We start from the raw sequence: 18,112 nt of genomic DNA on the forward strand, positions 1-18,112 counted from the left end.
AACCGCTATAGTAATTTAGAGTTCCATTTATTTACTTTAAAAAGACAATATAACTTATATCAGAATTAGACTTTGAAACATACATAATTCTCTGCAAATATTAGTTTCTGTTGTTTTAACCCAAGCTACGACTAAGATTTTGTAAAAATAGGATATTATATATATTATATTCTTAACATTAACCATTGTGACCTAAATTTTTAATTAATAATGTCTTACAATGTGTGACATTCCTTGAAGTTTATTTTTTAAACTATTTGTGAAAGGATAGATTGAGATGTCAGGAACAAAGTGGTCAAATTCTTGGCACGGACACTGTGGAAGTAACTCCAACCAGATGGATAAACTAGATATTTTCTCAAGCCCTTCTTTAAAACATGACCTGAAAGTCTAGGCTGCTGTAATTTTGGCCATACTTTTAACTAGCTTCAAAATTTTCTGTGATCACCTGATTGCTGAAGACATTTGAGATTTTCAGTACCTCTAGGGCAAAGAAAGAAGGTAAAGTACAGGAAAAAAATTGCATTGAAAATTATAAGACTTAGTTTAAACTATGTTTAATGAAACTGTGTGTCTTTGAACAATTCACTGGAGAGCTCTCTCATTCAGTGTAAAATGATGAAGTTTGTTTGAGACCATACTGATCCCTTGTGGTCTTTTGCAGTCTTACGATTTTCCAAATACCTCGTTAAATCTGAAATTCCATGAAATGTAAATGAATTTCTAGATAATATAGATAAGTGCCATTTTTATCATTAAGTATTTAAACCTTAATGTATCCACAAGTAGAACATTATCTGATAATAGTATGGGATTATTAAATGATTGTGGAAGAATGAAAAAACATTTTATTTTCTTGTTTCCAAATGTTTTATGTTTTATACAAAGAGTATTATTAATATATAATTCACCTACCAAATGATTCACCAATTTAAAGTGTGAATTCAATTCAATACTTTCTAGTATATTCCCAGAATTGTGCATCCATCACCAGAATCAATTTTAGAACAATTCCATCCCTTCAAAAAGAAACTCCATGCCTATTAACAGTCATTTCCCATCCCCCATGCCAAACTTCTGAGTCTTAAGCAGCCAATTATCTACTTTCTGTCTATATTGATTTTCCAGTTACGGACATTACATAGGAATTAAATCAAACAATACGTTGTCTTTTAAGAGTGGCTTCCTTCACTTTGTATAATGTTTTCAAGAATTGTTTATGTTATAGCACATGCCAGTACTTCATTTATTTTTGTTACCAAATAGTATTGAATTGTATGGATCTACCTCATTTTACTTATCCATTCAAAAGTATATGGAAATTTTGGTTGTTTACACATTAAGACCATTATGAACAATACTGCTATGAACATTCAAATACAAGTTTCTGTGTGGATGTAATATTTTTATTTCTTTTGGGTTTGTAAGGAATGAAATTGTTATATGATAATTCTATGTTAGAGATTCTGAAATCCTTTTTGAGAGTCAGATTGTTTTTCAGATTAGCTGTGCCATTTCCCATTCCCTACAGGAGTGTGTAAGGGTCCCATTTTTCTATATCCTTGCCAATGATTTTTTATTAACTTTCTTATTGGCTATAGCCATCCTAGTGAGAAATGATGTCTTGTGGTTTTGATTTGCATTTCCATAATGCCTAATGAAATTGAGAATATTTTCATGTACTTCTTGAATATTTGTATATCTTCTTTGAAGAAATATCTCTTCAGCTCTTTTGCCCATTTGTAATTGCTATTTTTCTTTATCTTTTTGAGTTGTAAAAGTTTTTTATGTACTCTAGATACAAGTCCCTTATCAACTATAGGATTTGCAAATATTTACTACCATTTTGTGTGTTGTCTTTTCAATTTCTTAATGGTATTCTTTGAGGACAAAAATTTTTCATTTTGACAATGTCCAGCTTATCTTTTTTTTGTTGTTGTTTTTTTGTTTTTTTGCTGTACGCGGGCCTCTCACTGTTGTGGTCTCTCCCGTTGCGGAGCATGGGCTCCAGATGTGCAGGTTCAGTGGCCATGGCTCATGGGCCCAGCCGCTCCGCTGCATGTGGGATCTTCCCGGACCGGGACACGAACCCGTGACCCCTGCATCGGCAGGCGGACTCTCAACCACTGAGCCACCAGGGAAGCCCCCAGCTTATCTTTTTCTTTTGTTGTTTGTGATCTTTTATCATCTTTTTAGCCAAATACTGCATAATAATTAGTCTCTTGACAGCAGTGTATATATATATATATATATATATATATATATATATATATATATATAATTTTAATACACACATGTGTATACAAGATTTTTAACATGATGCAGTCAATAAAACTAGATATTTCCTTTAATTGTATCCTTAATTTATATTTATAGTATTCAACATCTTCAGCTACTAATCTACCATGGAGTAAGAAAGTATTAACACAATTTCTGAAATGCCAAGGACCAAACACAGAATAATGCTAGCTCACAGTTCTTGAGGACACTCCCTGGATTTGGCATAAATAGTTTTACATACATTAGCACAACATCCCTGTGAAATAAGTAAAATTATTGTTCTTATTTTACAGATGAGAAAATCAAGACACAACAAGATTAAATGTCTTGCCCAAAGTCACCCAGCTAATGAATTGTAGACCTTGAATTTTGAATCTAGAACACAAGTATGAACTGCTTTGTATCACTGCTCTAGATTATACTTATAAGACTATGGTCATAATATTACTTTATTGAAAAAATGGATTATCCAAAGGTGAAGGTAACTTTTCAAAAGTTATTTTTTAAAAAAAGAATGGAGAAAGCAGATATTTGGGCCTTAATTTAAGGATAAAAAATATGGAAAGATGCAATAAATGTCAAATATGAACCAAATATGTGAAGTGCAAGGCTAATTGAAAGCATTATTATATTTTTATCAACACACCTAAGTTTATTTCTAAACTTGGAAGAATAGGTGTCCCTTCTACTATTCAAGACTAATTCTTCCACTTGCCTTTTAAACTCAACCATCCTTTAGCATTATGATTATTTTTTCTATTAAATGTCTTTTGCCTAAGTTGTCATGTCTTTCTTTGTATTGTCACATTCTAATCAACATGTTATTCTCTCTCTTCACTTCTCTATCTCCATCCACTCTACAGCACACTTTTCAGGTCACTGTAATGATTAACAATGAAAAAAGGCTGAAACGAGATGGCTCAGGTTAGTTGTCTGTGAAGCCTTTTAATAGTGACATGAAGATCAAGTTTTCTTGGAGATTAACTTCCAAAGGATTTGGGGGTAATCAAGAATTAAGCAATATTTGTTTATTCTCTACCCACTTGCTCCACATTCTTCCTCCTCACCATGCACTCACAACTTAAGACATACTGTTTAATGAAGAACAGGCAGTCCACAAAGTAAGCCCACAAAGAAATTGAGTAAGCTTGTTTGATCTGAGTCTCAGCTGATATCTTCATTCAAAAATATTGTACCTGGAGGGAGAAAGACAAGCCTGTGCATAGTCCAAAACAAAGCCTTTGCTGCATATCACCAGTACTAAACAATTTCATAGTGGTAGAATTCATTTTGATCTAAACTGAAAAAATGAGAGCTCTCAAATTTTTCAATAGGAATAAAGAGGTGAGTAGGCTACAGAATGATGTTGAAGTTTAGGGCACAGTAAATCCCCCAGGCCTACATATTCTGGAATAAAATATAGAAGCAATGATTCCCTGAGGGTCAAAGGACAACTTGACTGCTCCTAGGGTATTAGGAAATAAGCTTCCCAAATATTATAGTAATATGTCCATATCCAGAAAAGTATTGCCTAATTTCCAACACTACTAAATTTGTTATTGAGATTTATTTTATATTTGCATTTGTTTTGGTTATTACTTTTGCTTATTACTACTATACAAGATGGGAAAGTGCCAAAAGTGACTTATAAATAATTAGGTATACATTTTGAAAAAGTTAAAACATGGTTTTAATATAGACAAAATAAAAACCATGACTCTGACAAATATATACTGAGCAAATGACAAAAAAAATGTATTTATCTCATGAATGAGAATATAAGCAGGATGGTAAAACTAGTTTAAGGATGCCAAAATCACTAAGAAAAAGAACACTGAAATAAATTTGCAATGTTAAAGACAAACTGGATTAATGACATACAAGGCAATAAAATGTTAAGCATTAAGGTTTTTCTTTTCCATAAGGCAGAAATAATTTGGACTATCATTACTCTTCAAGTTAATATGTAATTTCATAGAGCTTAAGCCCTAATCAACTTAGAAATGGTAAGCCAAATGAAGGTATATTCTCCTAGTAAATTAAATAATTCTTCAACAGTGACTCTTATACAGTGTTCTCATATGACATTAAAATGATATACTGACATACATGAAACTTATTTTACAAGTAAAGCATAATATTCCTTAGCAATATAGAAAACAGAAAAGAAGTGCAAGGAATTAAAATTTCTTCACAATTTCACCAAAATAATATTAACAATCAGATGACTATAAGCTAGACAATGCTCTAAGTATATAACATATATTAACTGATTTAATCCTAACAATGCTATAAGATAGGTAGTATCTTTAGAAAGAAACTGAGGCAAAGAAAAGTTCATTAACTCACTGTACCTCACTCAGTGAGTGATGGAGTCAGAATTCAAATTAGGGAGGTTAGTTTCAAAGTCTGTAATTTTAACTATTGCACTGTACTGTCTCTCACTAAGACTCTTCCCTATATTCTGATTCTTCCTCAACTGTTTTAGTGCCATATGAGTATCTTCCTTTCCATCAGCAACTCCTAAAATCACCTCAAAGAGTAATGTAATAGTAATAGCAATTCCGATTGGCATTTTTAAAAATAATAAAATGTAAATAAGAGCATCTCAAGAATGTACTTTTTGATTGACTTGAAATAGACTCTTAAAATTTCTCTACAATCACAACATCAGTACAAGAAATCTAGCACGTGTCCAAATCAGATCACCATCCCCACAATGTGGGATTTCTTGAACCTCCATTGCAGTATGGCTTCCTCAAAATCCTTTCTACCTGTTGTTCCCTCATTGGTCAACATTGTCCTTTGAGAATAGCAAGCATTTTGTGTTTTTGATACATGTGCTCTTTATAACATATTTACCACATATGTACGTATCCTAAAAATTTATATTATTTATTTTGCTTGTTTTTCTGTGTGAGAATAATAATTATAATTAACATTTTCTAAAATAAAAGGTATATGTAATAGTACATAGTGGGGTAACAATTTAACCCGTCTTTTCTTCTTCTTTTTTTTTTTTTTTTTGGTTTTTACTCAAAGCATAAAGCAGAGATAATACTTTATACCAGGTTAACATGCAACTTAAAAAAAAAGGTAATATACATATTAAACATGGAAATTCACCAGTAAAATCATGTTTGTCATTCTTGAGCCTTATAAGAATTGTAATAAATCATAGTTTACAGTGGAGGTAAAAAAGCATTTTATTATTTACCTTTCTTAAATTAGGTGGTTAATTTTCTTAAATGTAAATCTGATTAAATCTGTTCCCAGCTAGATTCCTTAGAGGTTTCCTGCAAACTACATTAAGTATAAACTATTAGCATACAGTGTTTTTATAATCTAGTATCTAACTAGCCTCTCCCAAACTTTTTTATTATTCTTTCATGTAACTTTGTTCTTACATCTATTGCAGAACTTATTACATTTTGTGTGTATTGTTTATTCCTAATTTCCATTAGAAATTAATTTTTAAAAACTAGAGTCTATTGGTCTACTTCACCTAAAACTTAACATTGTTTTGATTAAATGATTGAACAAATGAATGAATAATAGAGTGAAAACATGAATGAGGGAAAAGGGGAAATAAAATCCCCACTCGATATTGAGGGAAGGAGAGAATGGGGACAAGGTTAGGATTTGAAAGCTTGTCTTCAAATTGAGTTTGAAATGACCAAGTTTCAACAAATAGGGAGGAAAGAAATTTAAGACAGATTTGTCACATGGATTTGGAACACTGTAAAATAGTTTCAGAAATAATTATAAACCTGGATTCGTTAGACTATGCCAACTCTCAGTCCATATGCAGCAGCATTTATATAGAAAATTATCACTTGAAAGACCTAAGACATTGCAGTGCACGACTGAGATTAGCTGACTAGAAGTGCATTATTGCCCTCTCATTGAAGGACAGGGATTACATCTGTATTAATAGAAACACGTATTATAAATCGTCTTGCAGACAACACAGGTGACTTATCCTGCTATGTACCTTACATTATCAGATTTCTAGTAAGATGTTTGATAAGGTTTCTTTTTACTGAAGAAAGAGGTTTTTAGTTTCTTCCAAAGAAAATGTTATTGCAATTGCAACCCTGTTTTAGTTCTTTATTGGCTAGATTTTCTTATGGAAAAGAAATATATGTCCCCTTTTATTTGGTCAGTAAGATAATTTACATTTTAACATACAGAAGCTTTCTAGTTATCTGCCAAGTTGATGCTGAAACAGCATTAGCCATTAATTGTTATGCAGAAATAGACTTTATGAATATGCTAAAATGAGATAGGGGTTAACACTTATGACTGTTTATATATTTGTATTTTTAGTGTTTCTGTTCATTTCCTGTGCAACCTTTACTTTATGAGTGCATAAAGGGGAGAATTAATATTTGTAAGGTGTTTTGTGTCAGAGATAATATGTGAACAAACAAGTGTTTGCTGACCGCTCTCTTTTTCTCTTAAGAACATTTGAGAATGAAAAATTTAAATGAACATAATCTTTTACGTTTATTGTTACCTTTTTTCTGTGACTAATTTTAGTATGAAAAGTCATATCTGTATACATCTCCATAATATAAAGAGCTCAAGGTTGTCATAAATTTATATAAAATCTGATATTTTTAAGGACATGTCCAGACAAACACAAATAAATAGCCAAGAAAGCACATTTGTGTCTTACTATATTATTCATCAATTTAGACATCTTACTTTTTATCAACCCAATGATGTTTTTACTCTAATTTTTACCCTCTTTTTCTTTCTGATATGTGTGAAATAACATTGTATGTAGGCTTCTACATGGTGACATTGATTTAGAAATGTCACTTTTATTATAACCGTTTCATAGGTACTGCCTATCTGTTAAAAATAACACTGTGAACTACAAATGGACTAATGCTTTATAACTTTTAATATTTATTTAACTTTTCTAATTCTCTTTTAAAATGATGTTAACCTAGGAATCACATATTGTCTTCTAAAATTGGGCAGGTGACAATCTCACATATATTTTAAACGAATGGGAATTCTGATAAAGATGGCAAGCACTGTTTTCACAGCTCCTTTTATAAAACTTCAAAATGAATGGAAAAAGAATAGAAATAAAGAAGAAAATGTATCTACTTTTGAGTTAGAGAATTGTAACTCAATACTGTAAATTGTGAAGGACAAAAGCTGCCAAATAAGTAAATTTAGGCCAAATGTAAAAGGGAAGCCCCAATTTGACATATATCTTCTTTCATTTGTATCATAATACAAGAAGGGGAGTTATGTCAGAAGGTGGATTATACTTTGAAGACATGAAGGGACATGGCTGGATCATGAGAGAAATGAGGGTACTCCATTTATGCTCTATCAGCTAAACTGGAACAATGGAAGAAGCACAGCTGAAAGATACATACTCAACTTCTTTTTTTAGCCAATTATAACCTAAACATGAGGATGAGGCAAGGCCAAATAGAGAACAGAAAGTCAAATAGAATGAGTAGATTGTCTTGGGTGCTGCCCTGTGATGGTTGCTTCAGGCTGCCCTGGCTTCTCACCCAGACACTGAGCAAGGTTGAAGCCTCAGTATACTCTCCTTAACTTACTACTAGACCTTCCTGCAGGGCTGACCTTGCCTAAGTGATAGGGGATTCCATATTTTTCTAGAAAAAATCTGTGGCCTTAACATACCCAGCATGCATTTTTCTACCACCTGCCTTATGTTTCTCTTACACTCAAGAAAGTTTGCAGCAGAACAACAACAAAAAGAAAAAAACAAAACAAACAAACACACATAAAAAACACAAATTAACCATCTAAGCAACAAGTTTAAACTCTATGGAAAAAAATCACACTATGTCAGGTGGAAAAGACCATCCAGTTTTGGAAAATTTGCAGCATCCATACTGGGCACAAATGAGTCCCAGATACAAATGTTTCCATTTAATAGTAGCCATCAAGCTCATCATCATAATATTTAACAACTAGCATATATTCTAGCATATATTCTGCAGATAAATTGAGGAAAATATGTAGATGCTTTGAAAGAATATCTTACTTAGTATTTTAAGACCAACTGGCCCAAGGCAGGGGAACACAATCAGATTCACAGGTTGCATCAGACCGAAACTCTCTGGACCACCCAGTTCCAAAAACTGACCTGGAGACATTCCGGACCACCCAGTTCCAGGAACTGACCTGGGGACTTTCGACCCGACCCAGCTTTCCCGCCTTTAGAGGGGCAGGACCAAAGGTCCCAAGACTGATTCAACCGGCACCAGATATTGCCACGATACCCGAAGAGACCACCAAATAAGGAATACCCTGTGCCCTCCCAGATTCACCACACCACTTTCCCTTCTTCCCCTATAAAATCTTGCCCAGCCCTCGCCCGGGTGAGACTTCTCTGGACCCTTTCTCTCGGACCAGTGAACCTCGCCCGGAGCGCCCCCTAATAAAACTCACTTGAAGCTTTCCTCTGTTTCGCAATGCCGTTTGTTAAGATCCGACCTTACAAGTATAGGAAAGGGAATATAATTTCTAGAGCTCTCTTCATTGAGCAAAACATTTAAAGTAAAATAGCCAGCCCTCAAATAGTTGCTACTCCTGAGTCAAAATGCCAAATTAGTCCATGATCGTGAAAGACAAGCTTGTTCATGTCTTCAGATTTCACATTTCACACACATGCTACTATGACTTGTAAGCTGTATTTCCAAAAATTCATGAGGTACAAAATATTGTTGAAATTGTGAATAGTTTATATGTTTGATTGCAGGACATATGAGAAATAGTGTCTGAATAAATAGCTGGAAACGTAGGACATAATCAACTGTGAAGGGACTCTATTATCATAATAAATTATTTGGATATGGTTTTCTATAATTGAATGGGAATCTTGAAAAGCTTTTAGGTAGGAGGATGCCACAAACAGTGTTTTACAAAGATGATGGAGAGGAGAATATAGTTAATTGATTAAAGAAAGGGTACACTAGAAACCAGGAGAACTGCTATAGGCCATTGCAATAATCTCCTTTATGAGATGGCTGAGCCTAGACTCAGAAAGGAGAAGGATTTGGGAAAGGTTAAAGAGGCAAAAATCACCTGATGAAGATTGGAAACTAAATCCCATTGAGCCTGACCTTTAAGATCATTGTACTGTTGTGGTTCACTTTAAACTATATTACGTTTGTGGTTTGATGAAGCATGGCCAGTTATCAAAAACATCTGCAATTGTCTCACATAAACTGACTCTATGAGATATCATTTCATGAAGTTCTAGCAAAGAAAAGGAGGTAAACAAGGGTGGGGGATAAACCATCCACTTTTTTTCTTTCTCATAAAACATTGGATTTCATGATCAGGCAAAAATAAACAGTGCATATCTAAAAATACACGCTATATGAGATAAAATGCAAGTGGCATTTCGGGAGAAAATGTTTAAAGCTTTTAATTAAAAAATACTCTTAATAATATATGCCATATTTATAAATTATTTTTTTAAAAATAAGTCAGCAAATTAAAAAAAAATGGCAAAAACCATATTGAAAAACAAAACTGAATAAAGCAACAGATCTGGAGCACATTCTTGGCTCACCTTCCCTTCCTAAGGTACACCCTGCCTTCCCACCTGAGGCAGAGGGCTCCTCTATGTCCCCAGAGCATCCCAGGGGAAACCCAACCCAGCCCTGCACACTCCCCAGGCCCTCAGGGTGCCCTGAATGTGGGTACTGATGGACTCGGACAGTCCTCCACCCTTGCACCTGGAGAAGCGCATTGGTTTCCTTACCCTTGAGCAGTACTGAGCCCAGTCGGGGGACCTGGCTGAAAAAATGGCTGTGTAATAAGCACCATGATTTTCCCAGATTTGGAGGGCAGCTTGGTGAGAGGGGAAGGGGAGATCTCGAAATCATGAAGACGATAAAGAGCGACATGAAGGTTGGTAAGGTCTTCATCTGAACCAGACCTTAGATGGGATATAAAAACTGTGTGATCTGGAAGTGCAGTGGGGTGAAGAAGCACCTGAGCTCCAGCTTGTGAAGTGCATTATCCCCATTCTGGCGTAGCTGCTGGTCTTAGGGGACCTGATCTCTGATGACAAGAACACTGAGGCCAAGAGGCCCCACACTTGGAACACATCTTGTTCACCTGCTGCCACAATCAGCACCTGGTCCTCTCCCCTACAAGGATAAGGCTGCTTCCTTGGAGTGATAACTGGAGGGAGATCATACAGCAAGTGGATAGCCTCATAACAACACTGAAGGGGCTTGGATTTCTTCCAGGAACAAGCCAGTGGTTAGCCACAGTGGATAGTATCTGAAGGAAAGGAGGGCAGGAAGACAGGAGATCTTGGCAGACTCAGTGACTCAGCACTGTGGAGCAGGGAGATATGATATCCCTGTGCTTTCTCAGACCCAGCCATTTATTACTTTCCAAGATGGTGGCACCTGGTGCATAGCTGACATGGAAATACCATGTGAAAATCAGTCAGGAAGCTTTTAACTTAAAAAAAAAATAATGTTTAAAAAAAACCCTGAAACTAACATTTCAAAGCTATATACCTCACTGATAGAAAAGTTGAGGTCAGTCACATTATTTGCCAAGGAGTTTATAAAAACAACTTCAAATGTGTTGAGAGACAGTGAAATAACATCTAAGGGAAAAAGTGGAGTGAGATAGCAAAATTTCTATTCCAAAAGAAGCGGGTCATTCTTTGGTGCCAAGAGAGAAATACCCAATTGAAAGTTTGTTCACATAACTCAAAAGGCCAAGGGTGGAGGTGAGTTTTAGGCATGGCCAAATGTTGTATTCAGTAAATGAAATTAAGTTCTTTCATATTTGCATCCTTTGGGTTTACTCCAATCCCAAATTCTGCATGATTCACATTGCTGTTCTTCACTGATATCAAATCATTATTTTTCACCTACTCTTTAAAATGTTATATTTCATTTTTATCTAAGTTATTGCATGAATCTTTTAATTTTTTTAACTTAGAAAATTATTTATCTGTGGTGTATTGACCATTCACCACGTTTTGCAAAAGCACTGAAAAATGTCTGAGCTGGTCTTAAATTTTGGAGGTCAGGGTGGTGCAATAAATATACTTTATAAGATTTTACAACAGAGTGATATTTTCACTCTAGAAACAATATTTATGTGGATGTAGATTCATTTGGAATAAATTCTCTCTGCATGTAAAAGTGTGCTTATTCTGCACAAGTTTCACCATAAAGCAGAGGCAGTTAAGATTTCTTCTGGGCTAAAATATGACAAGAAAGAACCTAACTTGCAATTTTATTTCCTTTTCTTTTCTTTCTCCCTCTATCTTGAACATCCACTGAATTATTCCCCTATTCTATTACATAATAGAATTTTATATATATATATATATATATATATATATATATATATATATATATAGTTTGTGTGTGTGTATACATATAATTCTATTATTTAATATAAGTAAATGATTAGAAGTTGTAATAACTTAGATGAAGCCACATTTAGGAACTTAATACAGAATATATATTTAAATAGAATAAATACTTTTAAATTAGCAATATGTATCATGTATAGTACATTAATATTGAAGATTATTTTTTTTAATATTTTTAATATATATGGAAAATACCATAGTGTAAAAAAGGGCAAACACTCTATTTTAACACTGTAAAATGATAGGTAAAATTCTGTAATCAACTCTATATTAGTTGATGAATTCAGAAAAAATATTGATAAATAAAAGTTCTTTTATTATACAGCTCAACCTTTATTTACCAAAGGAAACAAAAATAATATAAACCAACATCCCCTATAGCTTCAGAAATTGATGTCTAAATCAGGTAGTATAATGAAAAGGTATTATTTTTAGTTCACATGTAATTGTACAAGTTATACATATTTCATTTTGTCAACAAAGGGATCTTTTATTTTAGTGAAAGTTTTTTTTCACGATTTCCTCCTCAAATTCTTCACATGATAAATTTGGGGACTAAATAAACTGTGTAATTGTTATACTTCCCAGTATATAGATTGACTGTTTGAAATGCTGACTCAGATCTTAGGAAGAAAGGATAACTAGCCAAGGAACAAATTCTTATGTCCACTCTTCTCTCACACCATTCCCTCACCCTATTCAGACTTAAATTACAACACTAATAACTTATCCTTATACATTCATCTGCATTTTCTAATTCTCCTTGCTCTCTGAAAATGTTTCTCTATGTACTTCCTTGGCTACTCTCTCTATCCTCCCACCCCTAAGTTTCTGGCCTTTCTCCTCTTCTCTTACTAATCTATACTCTTTCCCAGTATAACCATGGCCTATGGCTTCAATAATTATTCTTAAAATGAGACCTCACTTCTGAGCTCCAGAGCTCACTTCTCAATCTCTGTGTATAACTACTGATAGTTGGTATGCTCTAATAGATCTAATTATGTTCTCTAACTAATTCTCTCCAACTCTTAGCATTTCATATAAAGGTTTCACCATCTGCAAGGTAACAGTTTAATAAGATCATGGCAGAAATAGATTTCTCCCTCTTCTTCATTCCTGCTGTTTAAATAATTTCCAGGTATGAAAATTCTTATACTGAAATGCCTTAAAAAGTTCTCCATCTCCATGTTGCTTCATTCTAATATAGCCTGCATCCTACTAATAGAATCTTCTTTTATGTAGAAACCTTGTATTGTCTGAATTGATTTCCATTCTTTACAGTTTAAAGCTCCAAATCCTTACAAGGCCCCCAAAGAACCCTTTAACAATGCTGTATTTCATTTAATTTCATTGTTCTGGTTATATCTACGTCCTCCATCCTCTCCAATTTTTCCCACAGAATATGTTATCTAAATTGCAGTTAACTGTCTTGCTACATTGCTAGTCCTGCACAATGAAGAATTGCCCATTTCTACCCATGACTTTCAAATATCTAGCCAAGCATTCATGTAAGTGAAAGAGATATTCAGAATTATCTGAAAATAACAGTAAAATTTATGTATAAACACAAAATGTTATTAATATTTTTATATGAATTAAATGTTTCTAGGAATTTTTCAAAGGTGGCAACTACCATGTAAATAGAAGGAAGACTGTAAATATCTTCTGATCAGAACATTGCCATAGATGCTTGCCATATTAGAAACTTGCAGTGCCCTTGTCAATGCTGTTCATGGTATTTTAGTCACCAATATAGCTTTAGTAGCCAAGGTGAATCTATGTGTAATGTATACTTAATGTATACTTATTTACATGTTCAAATAGACAAATAGTTTTAAAATTGCATTTTAGAGCTTTGCCCACAAATGTCAGCCACCAACGGACCAACTCTAAAAATCTATCAACTGTTTTGTTTTGTTTTTTTTAATGAGGCAAAGATTATGGCAGCACTTTGTGAAGAAATATGTGATAGAAATTGCAAAGATATTTTATCTTTCTGACATTTAAAGGAAAGTTTGAAATCACAATATAATGAATGTGAAAATAAATATATAAATCAGAATAATAAAAACTAATTTCTTGCAAAATAGCACAGATGATATCAAAATATGGTAATACAGTAACATTTGTAACAATTGAGAAAGTTTGCTAGTATAACCTGAAATCCAAATGCAATATATTTTTCCAGTCCCTTGAGAATTAAACTGATTTAAGTAGACTTGGTAAGATGGAACAGAATTGTAATAGTATGTGTAATCATTGCAGTCGAATGAATTTTCATTACAAATGAAGAAAGGGTTATGTATGAAAATCAGGATAGAAATTTTGGTATTAACATTATATTCTAGTACCAAAGAGAATAAATGAATGAGAATTAAACCATATTTATAAAGGCTTTGTATCCAAGATAAAATAAAGATTAAAAAATATAATTCAGAGATTATAATTTTTTCTCATTATTAAAAATGCTAATTTTCCAGGAAATTTGGAAAACCCAAAACCAAGAAAAAAGTATGAAAGAAAAACACTCAAAATATCACCACTACAAGACAACTTTAATATTAAAGTGTTTTGTTCCAGCCTTGTTTTCCTGCATATTAATTTACAAATACAGCCCATACCTTGACCAAGTGGGCCTTGAAGGGACAATAAAAACAGAGTTTTCTCACAAATGCCCCTGTAAACCTACTTTGTGAGTCCACTTTTCCTTAACCCGCTGAATAAAATAAAAAACAGGCCCCATGACTATTCTGATGGTTTTTAGCTAATGAAAGTTCTCTCAGGAATCTTTGAGTTACAGAAATAGCCTCATTACTGTAATTAAACTTTCCAGTCTTAGAAAGAGAAAAACAAATACTGTATGCTAACACATATATATGGAATCTCAAAAAAAAAAAAAAAAAAGAAAAAAATATGGTCAGAAGAACCTAGGGGCAAGATGGGAATAAAGATGCAGACCTACTAGAGAATGGACTTGAAGATACAGGAAGGATAAGGGTAAGCTGGGACAAAGTGAGAGAGTGGCATGGACATATATACACTACCAAACGTAAAATAGATAGCTAGTGGGAAGCAGCCGCATAGCACAGGGAGATCAGCTTGGTGCTTTGTGACCACCTAGGGGTAATGGATAGGGAGGTTGGGAGGGAGAGAGATGCAAGAAGGAAGAGATATGGGGACATATGTATATGTATAACTGATTCACTTGGTTATAAAGCAGAAACTAAACTAACACACCATTGTAAAGCAATTATACTCCAATAAAGGTGTTAAAAAAAAAGTCCAGTCTTGTCAAACACTCATTAACTGAATCCTGTGAAACCTCAGTGAGTGTTTAATAATTGGCAACTCTCTTAGGATATTACGAAGGAAAGAAAACACAGTGTATTTACCTGCTAAAAATCCACTATGTGAGGCTACTTTGCTAATCAAGATTCTTATGCCAGTTATTTTATTTCCTTGGGAAATTCAGTACACTTGGTTAATCTGGGGGCATCAATTGATTAGTGTGGTAATCTTTTTAAATAATTTCCTGGGGCACTGTGATGGAGTAAATTTCTAAAACTCAGGGATTATTTTGGCAAGAAGATAGTGTGACATGGGATTAAGAACAGGATTTTGGAAGCAGAATGCTTAGATTTTTAATATGCCCACTTTGGAAAGTTATTCAAGGCAAGAAACCTCATTGTGACTCACTTTACTTATCTTTAAAAGGGCATGATCATGTTATCTACCTTGCCAAGTTATGAGTATTAAATAATATATTTAATATCTTAGAAATTTAAAGGATGAAGTCACAAGTTTATTATAGTTACAAACCATTTCAAATTATATGGAGTTGGCAGGAATCCAAGATTTTGTATAGCCTAGGCTAATTGAAGCCAAAGGCTTATTTCTTTTTTAATGTGCAGAATTTGATATATAGGCTTGTCACAGAGTGGATAATCAATAAATGTTTTAAAATTGATGAAAAGGAGAAATCATCATGTCCACATTTCAATATTAATAGCTGTAAATGATATCTAACCAGTCCCAGAATTTGGTCAATTTAGAACATAAAGAGGAAAGGTCAGTCCCAAGGTACAGTGCATGGTGTCCCCCTTCTCATGTAATTTTAAAAATTGAGTTCAGAATTAAAAGGTAGTAGTTAAAATTTATCAAAATCAAACAGCACTGCCATATCATCAGCATTGTTACTGCATGTAAACAGAGGATTTGCCCACCACACTTGAGAAGCCAACCTTTGATCATATTTACATTCTGTTGAATTAGTCAAGACCATTGCTTGGAGACTATACACACTTGCAATTGAACCAATCTAGATAAGTGTTTCTGTGTGTTCTATATGGTTTAGAAGTAGGAAACAAATTGAATTTACTTGAAGTGGAAGGAAGGTAAGGAAAGCAGTTTTAATTGCCTCGTCAATTTATTTTTTCAGGATAACCATGATATAGTCAGTTTTATTTTCTCTAGCTCTTTCAGTAAGGCATTCCATTATTGTAGAAAGTACAGTTACAGGAGCCAACACAAAGAACAGATTAACTACAAACAATTGGTTGTAATATTTTCAAAAATTAAAAAAAAATTCATATCATGATAATTGATCATGGTCATATCAAGCCCAATATATTTCAGCAGCATTTTATTTAAGCCATAGTGAGAGACAATATAACTTAATGACTAGGTGTAAATCCTGTAGCCAGAATTTAAATCCTCAGATGATTTTCTCAACCACATACAAGCTGTGTAAACTTGGACTATTTGCTAAAACTCTCTCTCCAATGCTTGAGTTTTTTCAAATTGCAAACATGGATAGCCAAACAGGTTTCTACTTTTTAGAGCTATTGTGAGACTAACATGTGTAAATTATGGGTTACTTAATTATTATATGGAGTTCTGTCCTCAAATGGTACCAGGGCCAATGGGAATAAGATGCAAGAAGAATGATTTGAATTGAGTATAAAGATTTTTTAATAGTGTCAGCTCCATCAGTTAGTAGAAAGTTCCCAATGATGGGAAGAATGATTATGTTGAAGATCTATAAGAATGTTGAAGAGAGGTTTGCACAACAGAAATCCAGCTAAAATACATGTACATTTCTTCTAAAATTCATATCCTATTATTCTCAAGGTGAGAATCTTCACAATGATAATTTCAGCTGTACCTAAAAATACCCGAGTTGAGACTCATAAATTTAAACAAGAATTGTCAAGAATTCTTCAACTTTCATATTTCTTGACTTCAGCAAAGTTTAAACCTCTAATCTTAATGCACTTTTCTCATGAAATGATGACAATAACAATTATTTTTCATAAATATTTTTTAAGATCTTTTTTTAGTGTTCAATTTAAAAAATAAAAAAATATCTGTTCTGTATATCAAAGTGTAAAACTATACAGCATTACATTTCTTTTATTAAATCTAAACTAAAAATGGTATTTGCCAATAATTTTGAGTATTTCTCTTTAAATACATGGGGCATGTAGTAAACATTCCTTTAAATGAACAAGAAAAGTTAAAGACATAGTATTATGATCATTGATACAAGACCACTATGTTTCAGCACCATGTTTTCATATGCGATCTGTACTTCTTTATACTGTGTTCCCTGGATTATAGCTGTTCTCTTAATTTTATTTCTGTGTTGGTCTGTGTACTTTCATATTTCTTTACCCTCCATCATTTGGAATTCTATATGTGTTCAGTAATAAATTCTTAGAATGGAAGTCCAGGGAACTGTTTTAAAATATTGACTACTTTTTTGAAGTTTTGGTTAAAGTTATCACTATTACTCTTTCTTGTGTAGGAAGCATTTTATTTTACAATCTCTCATTTACTTCTGTCTTTTCCTTACCCCCATTTGAGTTCTCTTCTCATGATTGTATTGTTTCTCCTCAAAGCCTCTTCTGTCTGCTTTGCAAAAGGCTCAGAATATGCATTTATTGTAAGAAATACTTTGAGCACCTAAGTTGTTTCAGGCTTTGAGATAATTATTGAGGATTTAGTCAAGTAGATGGGCCTTACATTTACAAAAAATAAATACCATTGTAAAACTGTGATATTGAATTCTCTCTTTTAAATGCTGTAGTTTTCCAAAGTGTATTTTGCTTCTGCTAGCACTGTATTCACCATTCAGGCTTTCATTTCCTACAGTCAGGCTTTTATTAACATCAATTGATTGGAAATGCTCTTTAAGGATACTAATGGCAAATCTATGGGTTTTTCTGTTTTCATTCCCTTTGAACTTACAATAATTTGTAGTTTTGTTAGTTAAACTCTCCTTAAAATTTTCTTTTGCTTGCCTTCTCTGTATCATGGATATCTCTTTTTCTTCCTTATCCTTAGATCATCAATGTTGGCCAAACCATAAAAGGAATTCAACTCCCCAATTAAAATGACTCCAGATCCTGTCTA

General features: G+C 33.4%; 1 protein-coding gene across 2 annotated transcripts in view; it reads left to right on the forward strand.

Annotated features, from left to right (window-relative positions):
- KLHL1 (kelch like family member 1) overlaps nucleotides 1-18,112 on the forward strand; it is a gene marked incomplete at both ends in the record, with an annotated part of 395,165 nt that overhangs the window by 214,197 nt on the left and 162,856 nt on the right. The window lies entirely within an intron of this gene.

This window comes from Hyperoodon ampullatus (assembly GCF_949752795.1).
Source record: "Hyperoodon ampullatus genome assembly, chromosome: 16".
Taxonomy (NCBI): domain Eukaryota; kingdom Metazoa; phylum Chordata; class Mammalia; order Artiodactyla; family Ziphiidae; genus Hyperoodon; species Hyperoodon ampullatus.